The following is a 16,125-nucleotide window of genomic DNA, read 5'->3' on the forward strand; positions in this document are numbered from 1 at the left end:
GGCGAGTTACCTTTGTAACCCAGAGCCAGGCCCTTATCTGTGACTTCCCCGGTGTATCGCCTTTCCTGTCCCCTTCATTCCTTATGGATTGCATCTGAAAACATATAAGCAGCACGAAATAAAATCAAAATAGAGTTGCATAGCCCTAAAGAAATGCGTGTTTCCTTGTGTTTTCCTCTTCCTTTTTACATTTCTTTATTTCTTTCTCTGATTGTCCTTTCGCTTTTGTTCTTTCCCTTTTACATTCATGTCAGTCCTCTCATTTCTCTGTTCTGCTCCCCCACCTTTTGTTATGTTTCCACTTCTGCTTTCTTTCTCCAGTTCTCTTTCCTCTGTTTCCCGCATTTTCCCCCTATACCATATCTCCCAGTTCCTGTGTAATCTCCCCCCCGCCCCCGCTTTTTTCCCCTTTATTTCAGGTCTACCTACAACCTGTCGCAAGTCTTTTTCTCCCTTTGGTCTCCCCTCATGTCCTTCCCACTAAAGACATCCTTTACAAAATCTTCCCTCCCTCCTCTGACACCATTTATCACGATGTCCCTTCTGTCATGTCTATCATGACAACTCCCACCCATAATAGCTCTCTTCCCATCACCGGACACTACCTTCTCAACCTCTCTTCCAGGACTTGCATTCCTATGTTCAGGGCTGGCTCTAGGTTTTTTCCGCCCCAAGCAAAAAATTTGCCACTCCAAGAGCGCAACTGCCCAAGCAAAAAAAAAGGGGGGTGGCCAGAATGCTGCTCGCTTTGCTGGTGCCTAGCGCCGGTCCTGCCTATGTTCTCTTTACCCTTCCCCGCATCTCCCAACCCATTAGATATCCATCTATCCATCCATACTTTCTCCTTCTCTCCCTCTCCCTCTCCCTCTCTCCCTCTCTCTCTTCTTCTCATCCCAAGACATTCCCCAATTTTTGGTTCTTTTGTGTGTGTTTTTGTGTGTGTCTTCTTTACCTGGCATGTATTTTTAGATGACAGAATTGGGTGCCCCAGGTAATGACCTTAGTTTGGTTCGAGCCCAGTTATCTCAATTAAATGATTATTTTTTTCATGCTGAACTGTACACCCCTTCTTGGAGCTTGCTCCAAACCTTTGTGGTTCATCCATCGTTAGTAAATCAGCTGAGAATCACAGACAATAACACGCTTGCATTGTCAATGGCAATGTCTCATCACCTCCCTTTACTCACCACATTATATTTTTACAATGTACATCAAGCAGTCTGAGCAGCGAAAGACCATACCAAGTACGGAGGAAGTTAATAACTTCTGAAAAGCCATTGTTTAAATGAATGTCTCCTACGGTAAAGAGTTTTGAATGGAAAGGGAAAATAAAAATATACACGGAGGAAAAAAAAATTCCTGAGGGTGCTGGTAATTGCATTAGTTCTCATGGAAAACAAGATCTGTTCTTTCTCTTTTCCAGTCCATTGCATTCTGAAAAGCCCTCTGTAAAGAAAATAGCAGGGTTACATTGAACAGTTTAGATTCAATTTGAACCATCGTGAAATTCACGAGTTAACAAACTGTAGCCAGAGGGAAAATGTGGTTTTCCAGGGTTTCTCTGAACGGACATCACCGTAGGAAGTTGTGTAATGTCTTTGGATTTAAAAAAAAAAATGCAGCTTTACTAATCAAACAAAAAGAGAACTTGTCCCCTCTATAGCTGTGTTGGAAAGGAGAAACTAACTTTGACCCACAATCGAAGTCTACACATTTTTTCCCTATAATTATTGCGCTGCCTTTCCTTCCCTTACCCAGCCCTGCATTCACTAATCCTGCTTTCACTGTTACATTTCTGATTGTCAATTGGACAAAGAAAACAGATGCTGTCCAGACTCTTATTGAGCTAAAATGGTATGGGCTTTGTTTCGTTTATGTCCTTGCGAGCAGCGTTGTGAAGATGTGTGTTTGTCACGTTTATGTGAACGCTATATATCTACCTTTGTATCTGTTAGTAGTGGATTTGAATTGTTAATGTTCTTTGTGGTGTTATGTTCTGAAGATTTCAATTCCTGATGTGATATACTCTGTAATTGTTACATTGCAGGACTCATCGTTTGTGCTTAAACCTAGACAGTGCTGAGAGGTAAAGGGCCAGATTCTCACATTGTACACTCCATTGAAACCAGTTTACATTAGCTGAAGATATGGATCAATAGGTCAAGGAAAAGAACTGGTCCATGGAATATTGATGGAATAATTTATTTTCTAAATATACAATGTATATGTATACTACATATTACATAGTCCCCATATTATGTGCAGACTTGAAGGTTCCCAAAATGCTCTATTTTGTACTGAGTTACTTGCATTGAAAGGCTAAGCTAACTCTGGGGTAAAATAAACAAGAAGTTAAGCCTTATTTGCTGAATAACTTAACCTCATGACGTTATCTTATTTGGAAATAGGACATGTGCAAAGATTTTAAGGGAAAACACAATTTTTGCTCAATGTGAATATTTCTTTTCCTTCAGAACGGAAAATAATTTGATTGTACATTTTAATTTTCCTCTGTTGCTCATGCTTATTATTAATTTAGAACAGGCTGACTTGATGAAGTCAAAAGATTAAATCAGAAATGGTATACATGTGATCTGTTTATACTTACATCTCTGCAACCTCAGATGAGGAGGAAGAATCTTAGGACGTTGCTTTTATTTATAGAACCCCAGTGTGGTAGGCACTTTACAAACACAAGGCTTGATACTGCAGACACTTAAGCATGTGTGTCTCTCTACTCACCCAAGTGGCCTTATTAAAATCTATGGAAATATCTACATTAATAAGTTTACTCACTGATGTTTGAGAGACCAGGGCCTCAGAGTTTATCGTTGAGGGTTCTGATCCTGCAAACAGCTGCATTGTCTAGCAGCTCCCTACATCTGCCTGCAGTAACACGGTATCAGAAATCTACACTGACAGATCTCTGTGCAGGTTTGGAGCCCAGATAAACGACATACAGACAAAAAGGTGAGGGTAGAGTGAGGTGTAACAAAACTATTTGATCTGAGTTACTTTTATCTATTTTGCCCATTTACTGGTATATGTATTAGCCTTTTCCTTTTAGTTTTTTAACTTATGCCCAATTACATTTTGATTATCAGATTGTTTGTAACTGTACCAAATGAGAGTGGTTGTGTGCGTGTGTGTATGTTCACGCACATGATATACTCACACAATTGCTTTCTTCTGCTGTTTCCTTTTTTCACTTAAGTTTAACCCCTTACCTAATTTCAATTTTTGCTTTTGTTTCTTATCTCTTATTTTCTGCTTTATATTTTTTCCTGTCCCCATTTGATGGCCTTGGGCAGAATTGCACAAGCGACTGGTATTCGTTTCAGATGTGCTTTTCTCTTGGTAAATTGTCTACATTGAGAGTACTTTACCTCTCACGCTTCTTTTTTATTTTATTTTACTTTTTTTATATTTTTAGGTGAAATCAGACTATGTTCAGCTTAGAGAAACCCTCACCATAGTGACCAAAGAACGAGATTTGGCTGTGAAGGAGAAACACCAGCTCCAAGCCAAGCTGGAGAACTTAGAGCAGGTCCTAAAGGTATGGCTAATACAATGAAGTCTGGTAACTCAGTGTCTAATACCTTTGCCTGTGTTCTTCATTTCAAATGTAAGAGGCTGTAATAGAATGCTAGAAGAAATATGACAGGTTTCAGGTTTGCATCCGATGAAGTGAGCTGTAGCTCACGAAAGCTTATGCTCAAATAAATTGGTTAGTCTCTAAGGTGCCACAAGTACTCCTTTTCTTTTTGAGAAGAAATATGCTTTCTCTGATGATTATGTTGCCTGTATAGCATCCCAATTAAGCAAAACACTTATGGGAACATGTTGATGATTACTTCAAGCACAAGTAAATTCATTCCTATGCAGCAAAACACTTAAGCATGCGCTTGAAGTCACTGGAACCTGAACATGTGCTTAAGTGCTTTGCACAATAGACACAGAATAAGTCGTGCTTACTTGCTTTACTAAATAGGGGCCTTCCTGACCATTCAATAAAGATGACTTATATTACTATTTTTTCCCCTGATGGTCCTGGAATAAAATGAAATAAATAATGAAGATACCACTTTGAGGGAGTCATCAAACAAAAAGGGAGGGGATATAAACTAAATTCTAGCTGCATTTAGGATTTTACAAAATTGCTGTTCGGGTGATTTGAGCTCATAGTTACTGAATGGAAATCAAGTTGATAGGAGGAGGAAAGTATTAAAATCAGCTGTGTGGGTAAAGGATTGAAGTGGTTCACTTTTGGGGATGGCAGTGGCATAGAGATTGTCATGGGGTCAAATCTTGTCCATGTGGATAGTGATAGAAAGTCATTGCCAGCTGAATGCTGCTTCTAACCTGGTGGTCTAAGCTAGTGGGTGTCAGTCTAGTTCCTTATGGACAGGTGTCCACAACCCACCAAATAAAGCCCACTGCCACATTTGGATCTAATTCCATGACTGTTAGAAGTCTTACAAGAGTGTTCAAGGACTGAGGGAGCCATGGAGACTAATATGTCCTCTTACTCCAGATGTGATCCCTCCAGATTGAGGCTGAATAGTTGTGGGAGAAGCTTATGGAGCCGGTGTCCATGCTCCAGCTGTTCTGTAGAGACACAGAGGTTTTTACTTTGCAGAGTCATCAGTTTGGCACTTCCTTTTAAACTTTAACAAATTCTCTTTATTTTTAATCACACATTTAATCCTTTCAGTCTGGGATTTTATAGTATGTTAAGGGCACTATCCTACTTCTGTTTAGATGGTGATTGTGTAATAGTATGTGTAGCATTGCTTCCATTAAATAATTCAATCAACAAATAATTTCATTTTCCACTAGTGGCTGCATACTGTAGGAACACAGATAGCAGTAGTCCATTTCTGCTGTGTCCGGATTTGTCAATATTTGCATCCTATCACACTGTAGCTTTTAAAGTGTATATATGTGTATTCTGATTCACTAAAGGCAGAATTCTGTTGAATGTTTTCCATAGGTGGTTTATTTTGGTATGTCTCTTTAATAGACTCAGATGTTAGGGCCAAATTGTGATACCCTTATTCACATATTTTGTCAGAATCTGGCTATTCATGTTAATTGTAAAATTGAGTTATGAATCTTTATATATCATTTGCTCTGTTCTTATAATGTTCACCTCTCACAGCATTGTAATTTGCATCTGTATAACGCAATGTGAATTATGGCTGTGCTGAAGATGCAAGAGTCTTAATTAGGAGGTCCCAGTTTTTCTCAGCATGGAGACCAACAAACCACGGTGTTGAATTCTCTGAGCTTTTTCTTAAATTTCCCCCTAGTTGTTGTTTGTTTCTTTTATGGAAGGGCTAGGCACTCCAGTCAAGGATTGGGGCCTTATTGCGCTATGTGCAGTACAGACATCTAACGACGAAGGCAGCCTCTGACTTGGAGAGCTCCCAGTGTGTATGTGATGGGCTGTGTCATCTGGATGAAACAGACAAACAGAGTGGAGATGAGTTGAGAGGATAAGGGCAGAGTGAACAGTAAAACAGAGCTGATCAGGAAAAACAAGCCACAGCTCATCACTTGCCCAGCCATTGTAGATATTGCAGCAGAGTTAGCTTTTGAGGAGGGATTTTGCCAAGGAGGTGGTAGCTTCAGGGATTTTACCAGGGAGCTTTTCCAATGCAAAGATGAGCAGCATGAGAGAAAGCACAGATGGGCTTGAGTGAGAAGTGGTCAGGCAAGTGGACCATCACTTGCAGAGCAAAGGCGAGGGCTAGCAGTAAGATAAGCCTTTAGGTCTGATAGGGAGAGTGTGACTAAATGAAGAAGGGCCTTAAATGGCCCTTAAAGTCAAGGACCTTGTGTCTGAGGGGGTGCAAAAATGGAGTCGGGGAGGGATGCAAAGCGGGGTGTGACGTGGTCCTGTTGGAGAGCTGAGCCAGGAATATGGTCTCAGAAACACTGTTTTGAATGGCTTCTGCTCTCCCTGCGGCAGGAAATGTGGCTCTCTAGTTTACAAATGCCTTTCCCATGGTTTCTACCACATCATCTAGATGCGTTTGAAAAAGAGTCACATGACACAGAAATAGAAACGCGGGGACCTTAGAGCTACCACTGTTTCTAACAATGGTGGAGCTGCATTGCTGGTAGTGTTACAGTGGTAATTTTTAAGAGAAAAGCACATTGTAAACACAGCCTGTGCGTCAGACATACCTTCACAGTCTGGAAAGACTAAGGATATGTTCAGACAGTTAGAATGGAATGTTGATCCAGTGCTGAGCTTTTCTTGACAGGGTGCCAGGCTGTGGTTTGTTTGACACGGTGAAAAACCCAAAGTTTTCCCTTTTCAAACTACTGAAGCAGTGAGCAAAGAAGAGATGAAATAGAGGAAGAGGAGGCAAGTATCTGAAGTAGAATAAAAATAGATGGACTGAGTTCTTCAGTGAACTCTCAAGGTTACAAATAAGAGTTTTCTGCAAAGAATGTTTGATTAATAATGCTGGCAAACTCGAGCTGATGTTTGTCGTAGGTAGAATTGGGCAATATTTTTTCGATGCATGGAAACTATTCACAAATTCTGGTCCGATTTGGCTAATAGTTTTGGCCAAACAAAACAAAACAAAACAAAAACCTGAAAACAAAAAATTCAGAAAAGTTGAAACAAACTGTTTGGACAACATTACTTCAAATCATCATTTCTGAAACAAAATGCCAATTTAAAATGACATTTTTAAAATGGTTTTGTTTTGTTTTTTGGCCTGAATAAAATTTTGGGAGTTTTTGCATTTTGTTGAGAGAAACTGGAAAAATCCACTTTAGGACTGAAACAAGCCAAATTATTGTTTGGATTTTTTTTGGTTTGGCCACTAAGCCAAAAAATCAATTATTCACTCAACTCTAGTTGTAGATGCCAACCATGTATTTAGAAATGGGTTTGGCAAAGACTTGGTGCTTGATTTGTGCTCCCATAGACCTCAATGGGAGTTTTGCCATTGGCTGCAGTGGAAGCTGATTTTGGGTCTTTGGAGATACATGTGATGATGAAAGCAGGTTCTTGCCTTTCTAATCATTAACATGGAGAAGTCTCATTGTGTTGCTGCAATTTCATGAACACGCCATTCCAAAACCTCTCTCCATAGCTTTTGTTTAGTGTTGACTGAGAGATGAAGAAAAGGCTTTCAATTTAGCAGATGGGGATCAATAATGGATACAAGTTACATCTCAGTGAACCACTAGAGAACTGTGGGAATGTCAGAGTCAAGCTGGCTGCTGCACAAGCCTAACCGTCCCAGGCTATGTCTACACTACTGCGATAAGTCGACCTACTCTATGCAACTCCACGTGAATAACGTAGCTGGAGTCGACGTACCTTAGGTTGAGTTACTGCGGGGTCTGTACCGTGGGAGGTCGACAGGAGAAACTCTCCTGTTGACTTACCTTACTCTTCTCGTCGGGGGGTAGAGTACAGGGATCGACAGGAGAATGATTTGCTGTCAATTTGGCGGGTCTTCACTAGACCCACTAAATCGACCGCCGGTGGATCGATCTCAGAGTGTCGATCCTGACTGTAGTGTAGACCTGCCCCCAGCAAGCTTTAGGAGGCCTGAGCCATAGTCACTCACTGGATAAGACCCAGGCTCTTCACTAACCTGAATATTGCTCTGAAGGAGAATAATAGTGTTCTAGTTGCCAGTGGGCAGTCAGCACCAATAGAACAAATTGAAAATTACAGTGCAAATAAAAAATGCATGTAATGGAAAAGGAAAATTAAACTGCATACTCGAGTGGAGGTATGATGTACTGCCCTCTGCCTGAGACCAATGTGACTTCCCTCTGAGCAAGAAGGGATGCCTTCTCTTAGGCTGCAAGCTAATTTACTTTTTGGGTTATTTCCTTCCTGGGCTTCTGGGGAATAGAAAAATGACAGCTCCACAAACACGGCTGAGTGATGTGTTATACCACTCAGATTAGTGCTCTAGCACTTGCCATGGATCTTGACAGAAAACCAAAGCTCATTTCACAAGGGACTTGGCCGGGATCCCCATGTAATGAACCTGGGACACAAGCTAGAGAGATGCACAACTTCACTGACTCCAGGGGCATGTAGCAGAGAGAAGAAAATCAAAAAAGAAAAAAGGAAATGAACTGTAAATCCATGGCTCATGAGACGGCTGAAAAATAGACGGCTGTGAATTGACAGTAATTTGCATTTAATCAAGTTAAATGTCAAAATAAGAACTGTTATTGGCTGGGCTTGTGCACCAGTAGACTTTGATGTGAGCAGTAAAACCTGTCTTCTAGTTCAGTATATATTTCGTCTACCAGATCCATAGATATATATTTTGCACTTGCAACTCTGCTAGGCAGATGGGTGCAAGCTGAGGGCTTATTTATTGGTTATTATTGCAAAAAAAGAGTAAAGAACATACACACAGTTCAGGAAGATAATCTGATGGAGTATGCTTCTCAACACAGCTTGGATCTGGAATTTAGCATACATTGACTTGAATTGAATTACTCCATTTTATAACGTTGTAGAGCAGACCCTGATGCAGGGTCTTTGTTTGAAAGTGCTGTTGACTTGGTTTCCACTGAAAGAACATTTGTAATGTTATCGTGCTTTTTTCCCTGATACTTCGTATGAGACAAAAGTGAGCATGACCCCGGTGGATTTGCTGCTATGGGCAACTGAATGCATTTTATGTTCTCTTCTGAAATCTATTGGAAATACAGGTGAAATATATTAATATGTGTGAAATTTAAAACTCCTTTTCTCTGATCTTCAAAGCAACCCATCTGGTTAAATATTTTCCTTAAGATCGGCTGGATTGCAGCAAAGCAGCAACATCTTGTTGTGCTATCGCCTTTCCCCTGAGAAGCAAACCATTACATGTGGAGCCATATCTCCTTTTTGCTGTGTGGCAGTAATCAGCATTTCTGATAAATGTGTGCTACTGAGATGCTAGGAATTGGAATTTTTACAAGAAAAGAGACTTTCTGTGATGACTTCATCCAGGGAAGCTGTATTTAAAAGTGCCCCAGCCACAATTTGATAAAGTGGTACCTGAACTAAAACCACCCTTGAGTTTTGTTGATGTTTAGATCTGAATCTGAATGACATGGTCAGCTGAATCAAATCATTGTATCCAAACAGCCCTGAACTTTGGGGAAGTTCAAATTCTCTTATGAATTTTGCCGCTCAGATCCAGCTCTATAATTTCTCTCAACAGTACTAGCATCAGCACAGGGAGCTAGAATTTGACTGCCAGAAATTTCACATATGAGCTCACAAGCCTGATTTTTGAGGATTCACTGTCAAGGCAGACAAAGGATGGGAGAGGAAAGAGTGTGGTAAAGTGACTTGCTTAATATCATGCACAAGGTAAATAGTTGAGTTGGGATTAGAGCCCAGATCTCCTAACTCTCCGTCTCGTGCCCTGTCCACTTGACGACACTCATGCTCAGGGGACACATTTGAAAGTTCAGGAGTAATTACTTTATTCAGGTTTGCAGAGAGGAGGTTGGGAGAATCATAGAATATCAGGGTTGGAAGGGACCTCAGGAGGTCATCTAGTCCAACCCTCACTAACACCTATGTTTGCACACTAATGGGCTGATCCGGCACTCTTTACTCACTAAGGACGCACATTGAGTTCAGTAGTAAAGTGTGGCATGGTTGGGCTCTTCCAGTGATGCTAAAGATAATAACGATACCCAGGCAGTGATCCTGCAAGCTGCCCTGCACAAGCAGAGGGCAGTGTCTGGGCAGAGCCATTTACGGGATTGGGCACTGTTTGTAGCTTGCTGCTTTCTGGTTTGAATGGGTGATGGTTTAGCAGTACGATCCAGAGAGAGAGTACTGAAAGAAGAGACAAGTGTTTGTGCCTCTCAAATGATGTGAAATGTTAGAGCTGGTTAGGAGATGTTTTTTTTTTCCCCTTTGGAGAAAAAAAATCAGGTTTTCATTAAAATAAAACCAGTTTTCAGGTTTTTGGCCACTAAAACAGAAAAGTTTTCATTTTGAAGCCAGTGGTTTTCAGCTGATGAATATTTCCTCCCAAAACTGTTTTTTTTTCCTCTAAAAAATTGTTTTTAAAGAAACCCATTGATTTTGAATGAGAGAGCTTTCCGTGAAAAAACTTCTGAACAGCTGTAGTAAACATGCAAAACTTACAATTATTTTGCTGTTAAGGGGGGAGAAAGAGAGAGAGAGAAAGAAGAGTCTTTGGGAGCAAGAGTCCTCAGACAAGGCACATTCCAGTAACATGCAGGCAAAAAAGGTTCCAAAAGAGGATAATGGAATTCGTTTCTTGCTTTGTCTCTGTCTCTCACACACATGCAGAACTCATTTCAGAACTCAACATGTTTGCATGATTTGCCAAGGTTTGTAAAAGTTGTGAGAAGCAAGACACTGTGCTTCTCTCTCTCTCTCCCCTCACCCCTTCTCTGAAGGCTTTTAAAACACAAATTATCTCAACACTAGGGCCCCAATTTTAGAAGTGCGTGTTTGTTTACAGTGAATATCCAAGTGTACAAGGATGTTTTGTGTACACACATCCCTGTTGTATACACACTCTTCATGGGCCTAGAATTGCTGCAGTTTCCTGGCACATGAAGCTGCGGGCATGCTTTTTAATATTGCAGTGCACTGATGTTTCCATACCCATTTGTTATCCAGTTAATTTTCATAAAAGTGACCTCTCTGAGGGTAATTGTAACTTATTCTATCTCTAAACTTAAAGCATGTTCCCCACAGACTTTTTTATTGATTAAATTTCTACTGTAATGATTGTCTATTGTAATAGTTTTCCTGTAACAGTTTTCCATATCACGTTTGCCACCACCATGACTGGCACTGATTGACCCCTTTGTTGGCAGTTTAGCAGGAAAGCTAAAGACAGAACGAGCCAAAGAGATTGGCCATGTACTTCTAAAGATGGATGCTCCAGGTCAAAGCTGAGGTGCATTGGCGGGGCAGTGTGAGGAAACTTGTTTTACTGTTTCAGCTTGTCTGTCACCCCGGCTCCTCTGTCAATAGATATCTTCAGTGTGTTGTCGATCTAACATCTTCCAACAGGGCTATTTTAGGGGCCAATCCTATGAGGTGCTGAGCTCCCTAAATTCCCATTTTGTCTTTAAAGGGTTCTGAGGACAAGCTTTTAAAATATATTTCCATGAGTCCCTGAGCCAAGAGCATTAAGGTGCATTTAGATCTGCTAGGGACTCAGCTATGCCTTGAACTCTTACTCTCAGACAAACCTGTAACTACCGGCTGTGCGCCCTGTGTCAGATGTTATGGCTAAAATAATCTATTTTAGACTTATATGCAATTATCTAATCAAAGTAACGCAGCATTTATTCTCCTCAGGTTTAATCCAAAAGTGAAAAACTAGGAACTAAATTAAGTAAACCACACAATTTCCCTCCAGTTTATGGCTTCTCAAATCTCATGTATTCCTCCATAAATGAAACACTTTCTCATAGCTGAATTCCCCAAAGCCTCATATTAAGGAAGAAGTTTGGCATACTGCAGGCTGACATTTAAAAGTAAAAGTAATTTGTAATGCTTCATTTACTAAAGATGTTATAACCAACAGAACTGTTCCTCTAAAATCTCTCCTCTGTGACTTCTACCACGTAGCCCTCTTTCACACCTGAGCTACAGCCCCACTTGTGAATGCTTATTTCCCTGTCAGATACACATTTCTGTCTCTCCCCACCCTCTTTCCATCTGTCTTTTGAATGGTCATGAACACACATTTAATCTGTGGCTTCCGAGAAAGAAACTAGAGGGTCATATTCAGTCTTCCCTGAGCACAGTTATAAAGCTGCGCTTTTTTTGTTACCCTGGCAGAGATATTGAAGTGGAGATGGGAAAACAATATACAGGATTCACAGGGTCTGTCCAAAGAAAATGTGACCATGTACTGTACCTAAGGAAGAAAGCAAAGGCCACAGAGCTGCTCCAGCTAGTGGAACGTGCCGCAGCTTGCCTCTTATGCAATAAACGCTGAAGGAAGTGTGCTACACACTGGACCTCTGTATGCTTAGCTGGCTCTTTACTGCCGCAGTTGCAATCAGCATTGGTGCTTGAGCTGGATCTCTCCTACTTTCAGTAGGAAAGGGTAGTGGACAGGTGTTCAGAAGGAGAGCCCCTTGACTTTGGAAATTGATTCCCTGTGCTGGGTCTCTTAGACTTCAGGGCATGCATAATGCAAAGCCCATCGTTTTTTACCAGCCTTTGGGGAAAGTGGGTGAACTGAATATTTGGGCGGTTGAAAATATTGATTTGGGAATTCTAAGGAAATACTTTTTTAATTCAACATACCGTTAACTTGTGATACTCATTACTGCAAGCTATTGTAGAGACAAATAATTTACTAAGATTAAAGCAGGGTTAAATATATACATGGATAAGAAGAGCATCGGGTTATATTAATCAGAACAAAATTTAAAGTCTTGATACACAGGTTATAAGCTGCTTATTATTCGGAGTGAGGAGGATATTTCTCTCATACTGTACTATTACACAAATCACACCTTATTGTGAAGTGTCTAGCATTTTATTCCTTCCTCTGAAGTTTCTGGTGTAGTAACAGGATAATCGGCTATTAACTTATTTTGGCATGACTATTCCTGCCATACCTCAGTGGATAAGCCACTGTTACACCCTCTTTGAAGGAGTTTTCATCCACCAAGTCAATCAGTTATTTTAAGGTCTCCCTTCAAGTCTGCAGTTTTTATTTCCCTATTTTCCAGTGGCCCTATTTTCTTCATATATGGCTCCAGTAAAGTCATGAGAGGTCATCAAAATGTGTCATATATTTTACTAGACTTCTCAGTAAAGATGCTAAGCCAATATAAAGTTATTAAAAACAGACGATGGCTCAGAGTGGCTCCTTAGCTTCTGGACAAAAACCTCCTAAGGTTTCAGTTTAGAAATGGCACTTATTCAGGATGCTCTATTTTATGGATTTTTTTTTTTTTTTTAAGCAATGCCTTGTCTTTATCAGAGCCAAACCTCTGCGAGCTGGTGGCCGGTGGGATGAGGAACTGGCCTCATGTACCTGACCTTAAATCTTGATGTCACTTTTTATTGTCTGCTTCATAGCTCTTTTTTGAAATTTCCTGGGGCTCGTTTTCTAAGGAATGAGATAAAGCGTTGCTGAGACTTTACCAAAAGCAAAACTCTTGTCTTTTTTTCTTCTGGGCTATTGTTAAAGAGAGAGTACTTTTGCCAGATTGCTCCTTCCCAGCTCACCTCAATCATGACCTGGTGGGAGTGTATTAAGCCCGAGTGTATTAAGAGAACATTTTAGATTTTGGCTTCAAGCCCAAGCCTCTTTTCCTTTCTTTTTTTGAGCAAAGATTTTGGAAGTGCTGAATGGCATCAAAGCTATGTTGGGAGATAGGTGGGAATGGATGACTCAGCAAGTGTAGTGCACTAGCTAAAAGGCAAGCTGAGAACTGCTGTTCTTGTAGCCTGTTTTAAATAGCCACTGAAACGGGCCACTTAAAGAGATGGGTGTTCTCATAAAGCTGGAGCACACTGGTGCTTGTGGCGTTCAGTGGTCACTCAGTGGTTAAGGTGCTTGCCTTATTCAGTGCTAGTTCCAGCTGGTTCTGCATAACGACGAGAGCCTCCCGGTTGCCTGCTCGGACTCACTGCTTGGGAAGCTCAGCCCTTAAAGGAACAGTCCCGAGTATCACAGTAGTCAGTACATTGCGGGATACCTTGGGGTGATCTTTTAAGACAGGAGTTTGTCTGTTAGTGGTGGCCCTTTGCGTGTTTCATTTCACATGGTTCTCGTGATTCCCAGTTTCTAGGAAATGCTTCCGAACCCAATGTTCAGTTTATGCAGATGGATCTGAGTGAAGCAGGTACAGTGTTTGCTCCTTGTTTTATAAAATAAGTGTTTTTCAGTATTTTCATTATTGGGAACTAATCCCATCCCTTCTATCGTGTAGCTACATTGTCTCAGTACACAAACATTTCTTTGAAAGATTGCTTTGTAACGTATAAGCAAACAATGCTTTTTTGTCCAAGGAGAAAGAGGAAGTAATTGAATAAAGATGAGGTTTAGCTTGTTGACGATACATAGTTTTTTCAGTTGTTTAAAGATCCTAAAGTAGCTTTGGGTCCCATAAGCCACTGACTGTGGTTTTACTACATACTATGGGGACTTTGGATCCTCTTACGCCTGAAAAGCCAGAGCAAAGGCAGTGTTTGTGATGTTCCTCTAAGTCAGATTTTTCCTTCACAAATACGTTTCTATGAGGAAAAATGCCTAGTCCTGCAGAAGCTTATATTCTCTGCTCTGTGCCGCAACCCTTGTCTGCTTATAGCTCAATTGCTGCAGGGATTCCTGGCCTGGGGCTGCAGGAACATGTGCAAATAGACTTTTACTGTGCCTACGGCGGCTAGCCCCACAAAATCCTCTATTCCGTGCTCTGTCCTCCTTCCTCTGCTGCCTGCAGTCTAGGTGGTGGGGAGGCCAGGGGACTTTTAGTGGCCAGTTGCACTGCAGCCTGTAGGGACTCAGGCTAGAGCGGCTCCATACGCACAAGAAGACCCCCGGCAGTAACAAGTGGTAATGCACTTGGTGGTGCATCCACCACATGACACATTTATGGTACTACCGTGCAGCTGGTAAAAGACTCTGTAGTTCTCCATGGCTTTCTAACTTCCAGAGTGGTGAGAGACTGTATTTCCTAGGGTCATGACACATGTTCTCCCTAAGTCCTGGCCTGGCTTGGACAGACATAGAAGGGACTGATTTCACTGCATCCCTGCCCTCTGCACTATAGTCAACAGATTTCTGAAGTTGGCCCCTCTCTACACCCTGTGGTGCAGTTCAGCACATAGACCATAGTTTGCAGCAAACCAGCAGCTCTGAGTAGTACATGAAGGCAGGAGGGAGGTTAGGGACTTTCACAAGAGAAAGCGAAGGCTCACACTGGTACCTTTAAGGGAACCTATCCCTAGCTACCATTGCAAGCTGAGGTCACAATCAGTGAAGCTGTGGTGTTACTGTGGCCCAGGTAATTTTCAATCTCTGCAAACTTGTTTACTCAGTCTCTCTGCTCAGTTGCATCCTGGGGAATATCTCTTACCAGAGTAGTTTAGTTTAGCAAAATGTACACAGAGCACACTTATGTTGGAAGCCATTCCATAGTGAGTTCTGTGTTCCCTTTGCAGTTTAGAAATGGCCCGAGGGACTTCCAACGATCATAGAATCATAGAATATCAGGGTTGGAAGGCACCTCAGGAGGTCATCTAGTCCAACCCCCGTTCAGAACAGGACCTAATCCCCAACTAAATCATCAGCTAAGGCTTTGTCAAGCCTGACCTTAAAAACCTCTAAGGAAGGAGATGGTGATGTTGTCTCAGTGATGGGAGAGGAATATGATCTCAGCAGTGACATTTTTGGCTTGGAAGAGTCAGAGGCAAAAATTAGGATGGCTAAGGAGGCTGAATCTTCAATGCATTGACAAGGGCTTTAGCCCTGAGGATAACGAGGAAAGGGAAGGTTTTGGTGATATTAGAGTGACTGGTCATGGGGGGATGGGACGATAAGAGTCAGTGATGACATGATGATGCAGTCCTGGTACACTGGAAGCTGAGTGCAGGTGGACTTGTTAAGAAAGAAAATTAGTTATTCCTTCTATCGTGTCAGGATGTATTAACTCAGCTGAAGAGTAAGTACCAGAATGTGCTAAATTAGCTAACACTCTGAAAAGTTAAATATAGGTGGCCTCTTACAGAAAATAGTTTTTTCCTGATGTGCACTAGGCCATCTTTTCCCCTTCACTCTGCCGTGACAGCAGTGTCTGCAAGAGCAGATGACAAGCCCTTTGATCATTATGTTCTCGTGTGAATTAAGTTTGCACCGCATTCAGTGTCACATCCTACTTATCGTTAGGAAACAAGGCTCTGATATTTGAAAGTCAGTTGAGTCAGTGTTAATGTCGACAGCCAGTTATAAATATCAGGGCTTTAAAAATAATTCTGCTCCTAGGGTAAGGTTTTCTACAAGTTTTTTTGCAGTGGTACATAATGTCAGCTTCCTCTGCAAAATCTCTTCCCCTGTGGCAGGTTTGTTGTGAGGGATGGGATGCTCACAAAAGCTGACACAGGCAGGGCTT

At 41.4% G+C, this 16,125-nt stretch overlaps 1 protein-coding gene across 20 annotated transcripts in view; it reads left to right on the top strand.

Annotated features, from left to right (window-relative positions):
* The window catches only part of RIMBP2 (RIMS binding protein 2), a 289,653-nt gene that overhangs the window by 172,638 nt on the left and 100,890 nt on the right, over positions 1-16,125 (top strand). For 18 of the 20 annotated variants that reach the window (XM_075120006.1, XM_075120005.1, XM_075120007.1 and 15 more), the window contains one exon: positions 3,434-3,556. The exons of the other annotated variants lie outside the window; for them this stretch is intronic. The gene's annotated coding sequence lies outside the window, so the exon portion shown is untranslated. The remainder of the gene's footprint in view (positions 1-3,433; positions 3,557-16,125) is intronic. 20 annotated transcript variants of the gene reach the window in all.

This window comes from Caretta caretta, chromosome 15, assembly GCF_965140235.1.
Source record: "Caretta caretta isolate rCarCar2 chromosome 15, rCarCar1.hap1, whole genome shotgun sequence".
NCBI lineage: Eukaryota > Metazoa > Chordata > Testudines > Cheloniidae > Caretta > Caretta caretta.